A 4,041-nucleotide genomic window follows, 5' to 3' on the forward strand; every position below is an offset into this window, starting at 1 on the left:
TTTTTTGGAGGGGAAACTGGGAAAGGAGAAATTTACATGTAAATAAAGAAAATATCTAATAAAAATTTAAAAAAAAAGAAAAAAGAGTACATATGTTCTTGCAGAGGACCTGAGTTCAGCTCCTTGCACATACTCTGGTCAGTTCACAGCTGCCTACAACTCTAGCTCCAGGGAATCTGATCTCTTCTTTTGAAGTATTTGGACACAATATACATACCTACACAAAGACACACAAGGAGCTTAACCCATTTTTCAAAGACCTTTATGAGAAATATTGGCATTTCCTCCTTTCAGCAACCATTTCTCTTTGGCTTATTCTTCTTACATCAGCAGGCATGTCCCTCTGCCACTCTGTCCAAGATCTACACCCACTTCTTTTTCTGCCTCTCCATCTCCAGAAAGCTCTGCTGCTCATCTTGCTTATCTCTTGCATGGAAATACCTCTCACTATATGGAAACTGAAGTAGGCGTGGGCTTAGTGTATTGCTAGGCCACTCCTGGCCCCACACCGTGCAGTCTGTGCTGGACACTGGCCCTTGCACACCCACATGTTCTCATAACTTTCTAGGCTTGTGCCTATGGTTTCCTGATGGGGAATAAGCTGTAATCATGCTGTCTGTAGAACATTCTAAGGTGATGGAAAGAGGAACAACTGGCTGCAGGGACAGAAAGTCCTTAAACATGATGAATCTCATCGTTAGTGTGGCTTTATCACAGCTTTTATTTTGGTAGGCTAAAAATCACCTTTTATAATACAATTTTACTGAATTTTGAAAGTCTATATATGTAGACAGCCACTAGTCTAATCAATATAAAGAACAATACCAAAAAATCCAAGTTTCCCTTGTAACTTTGTAACCAACCCCTGTCCTCACCAGTTCCTTTGGTACCCTGAGAGACACTGTCCTTGTAGACTTGACTTTTTCAAACTATTATACATAGCATATCATAGCCTAGCCTGAACATTGTCTTTACAGTGATCGTGTGTTTGAACAGCTGTTACAAACAGGCTGAGTTGCTTCTCATTTTGAGAGTTTCTAGCATTTGCAATCTGATTTAAACTGTATTATTTTGTGAGTCCTAATCCTTTACACCTGTGTATGGCAATGACTACAGAATCTCCATGAAGCACCATGACAGCACCTTGTCCTGTCCTTCCTTTATGAATGACAGCAAGGCAGAATTCTTGGTGAAAGGCTCACCATAGCTAAAACTATCCCTCCCCACCCTCCACATCACCCACTGTCCTTTTCAAGCCCTGACGTTTCCCCAGTAATGCCCCAGATACAGAAGAGACCCTGCTGCTGCTCCAGAGGAAGGCAGAGTGCCTTCTCCTAGGGAGCCTCTCCTTACACCCTCCCTACTTCCCTGACCGTCCCTTTTTTGGGGAACAGGCACACGACCAAGAAAGACTGTTCAGGCTGTTAGACAGTTCAATGGGTAAAAGGCATTCACTGCCAAGCATGATGACCTGAGTTCAAGCTCCAGGACACACATAGTGAAAGGAGAGAAAAGGCACACACTAATGACAATAATAATAATAATAATAATCTCAGCAGTCTAGCAGTGAGTTGACAGAGGCAGGCAAATTTCTCTGTGAGTTTGGTGCCAGTCTGATCTACATACCGAGCTCCGGGACATCCAGAGCTACACGGTGAGACCCTGTCCCAAAATAAACTTAAAAATTAAATTAAAAGAAACAAGACCTGGCTTTATAGGATACCAAAATATTTTAGTGTTCCCTGACACTGTGGAATGATGGAACCCTTCTTAAATGAGGGAGGGGGCAGAAGCGGCCTTTCCACAGTTATAGTGTGTTAGGCAGGTGGCAACCCTGCTCTAAGCATGAGGGAACCTAGACCTAGCTCGCTCTAAGTTCAAGAGTAGCAAATAATCTTCCCCCACTCAGAGTGCCTGACTCAGGAACATCCCATGGTGCGGTTTCTGTGTGTCATTCCCTGCCTATAGAATCAGCAGAGCCTCCCCCTTTCCCTGCTGAGCCACCCACAGCAAGACTAGAACTTTATTTAGTTCCATAGAAGTGAAAGCTGAACTGAGAACCAAGTCTCTCCCCCAAAGCCCAGGTCCTGCAAGTCCTCCTTGAAGCACTGCAGAATCAGAGGCATGTATGATAGCAGGTGGTCAAACACCAGAGGAAGTCACACTCACTACTGTGCTCTGGGCATCGCCAGCGTGTGGAAGCAATAGGTAACGTTATATTCAAAAATGCAATAATTTTACACAACTCCAGTCCATGTATTAGGCGTCTCCTTGGGTACTTCACTGTGGCTGCGGCTCCTCTGTCTGATCTGCTACCAATAATCCGGGAATCCACTCCGTGTTTTCTACCCTCCCTTCACCTGCCTTTCAGTAGCTCAGAGTTTGATCTCACCAGTGGTGGGAGCAGCAGGCAGAAATTCCAGCATCTGGCGACAAAGGACTGTACTAGGGGCGGCTGAAGCATTTCTAGCCAGTGGGAAATCCACCTGCATCCCAAGGCAAGGGCACACCTGAGAAGGCTGAAAGGAAGAGGCAAGTATGGCCAACTGGTGGGCTCTTACTTGGACCCTGTGTGTCTGGATCCAGCAATAAATAGTGTTGTCCTGAAGTCCAGGCAAACAGGACCTCAGTGTGACCGTGATAGTGTGGCTGGGTCTCAACCTCTCTGTAAACCAATGTTTTTAGTTAAGGGATATTTGACTGTAGATAGGATGATCTCGGCAAGGTCTGTGTTCTTTGGAGAACAGAAATACCACGAGACAGTGTCACTTAGAGTGTCTGGGTTTGCGTTAGCAGCCCCAATAGTTCTATGCCAAAGGGAAAACGTGCTGAGTACTGACTGCTTCATTCATTGCCAAGGGTTTGCATGCGTATGTGTGCATGCACGGGTGAAAGGTGGGGGCTACATGGTGTAAATTGCTCGATGTCGTAGGATTTTGGTCATATTTGTTTAAAACAAAAGACTTTCCTTTTTAATTGAGAACAAATTAAATAAGGATGTAATAATTAATAATAGCAAGTTCTTTCTATAAGCTTAGAAACATACCCATGCATATACATACCAAACTATAAATCATCATCAGGAGGATGCATGCTTTCACAGTCCTGCAGAATACAATACCCCCTAAGTAAGACCACAGAGTTAATACCTTGAAGAAATAGAAAGCATGTAGGTTGCTCTGATTGTTATCGTAAGTTTAAGTGGTTCTGTTTGTTTTGCGTCTTTCTAAGGGAGCAAAGGTAGCAAGGAATTGCCTGTTTGATTCCCCTTCCCCCAGTCACCTTCAAAACTTAGCTTAGTGTTTGGCTTGAATCTTTTACCCTCATGTTTGCAGAGAACTCTTAGGATTAGTTTCTCTTCTCCTGGTGACAGAATCCCGGGAAATGGATGGTTGGCAAAACATTGAACTGACTCCCGGAACTGATTTCTGCATTTTCTTTGCATAATAGCTCATCAGCAACATTGGCACTTTAAAAGTTCACAGTTCTGTACCGGCCTGGTTTCTCCTTCTGTGCACTAGTGATTTACATCCTTAACATCTGAAAGGAAGCTCTTCTTTTGAATAAGAGTTAGGAAACCTAGAACTCCTTCAGCTTATTTACATTGAGCCTTCTCCGGGTGGTGTGACAGGGTCAGCTTGCCTTTAGCAGGAGAACAGGCAGTGTGATGACTGCTTCTGTACACCAGCTTTGTTCTTTGCAGAAACAGAGAGAAATAAAATCTGCCATAAGGGGGAATCCTGGTGCCCCTCTAGTACCATCAAGTTCATGTCATAAATTCTTATGAATTAGTCTGCTGGGCTAGGCTGACTTTTTAACCCACAGTTACTGCTGACACATCCCTCGATCCTACCCAGAAGAAATGATCAGGTGGAAGAGCAAGGTAGTAAGGAACACAGACAGAACTTGGAGACTACCTGTTCCTCTGCTCTTTCTAACTCTGTCCTGGTAGTGTCTCATCCAGATAACACCTGATCAATGAAATAAATGTTCAAGTGCCAAGCTTACCACCTTAACCAGCTCAGATGGGGGGGGGGGGGG

The 4,041-nt window shown here is 44.2% G+C and overlaps 1 protein-coding gene across 3 annotated transcripts in view; it reads left to right on the top strand.

The window, feature by feature from the left end:
- The window catches only part of Cntnap2 (contactin associated protein 2), a 2,139,844-nt gene that overhangs the window by 2,078,073 nt on the left and 57,730 nt on the right, over positions 1-4,041 (top strand). Inside the window, exon 1 of one of the 3 annotated variants that reach the window (XM_031381711.1) lies at positions 2,352-2,532. The exons of the other annotated variants lie outside the window; for them this stretch is intronic. The gene's annotated coding sequence lies outside the window, so the exon portion shown is untranslated. Of the gene's footprint in view, positions 1-2,351; positions 2,533-4,041 lie in introns of those variants that run through there. 3 annotated transcript variants of the gene reach the window in all.

Source organism: Mastomys coucha, unplaced genomic scaffold, assembly GCF_008632895.1.
Source record: "Mastomys coucha isolate ucsf_1 unplaced genomic scaffold, UCSF_Mcou_1 pScaffold20, whole genome shotgun sequence".
Taxonomy (NCBI): domain Eukaryota; kingdom Metazoa; phylum Chordata; class Mammalia; order Rodentia; family Muridae; genus Mastomys; species Mastomys coucha.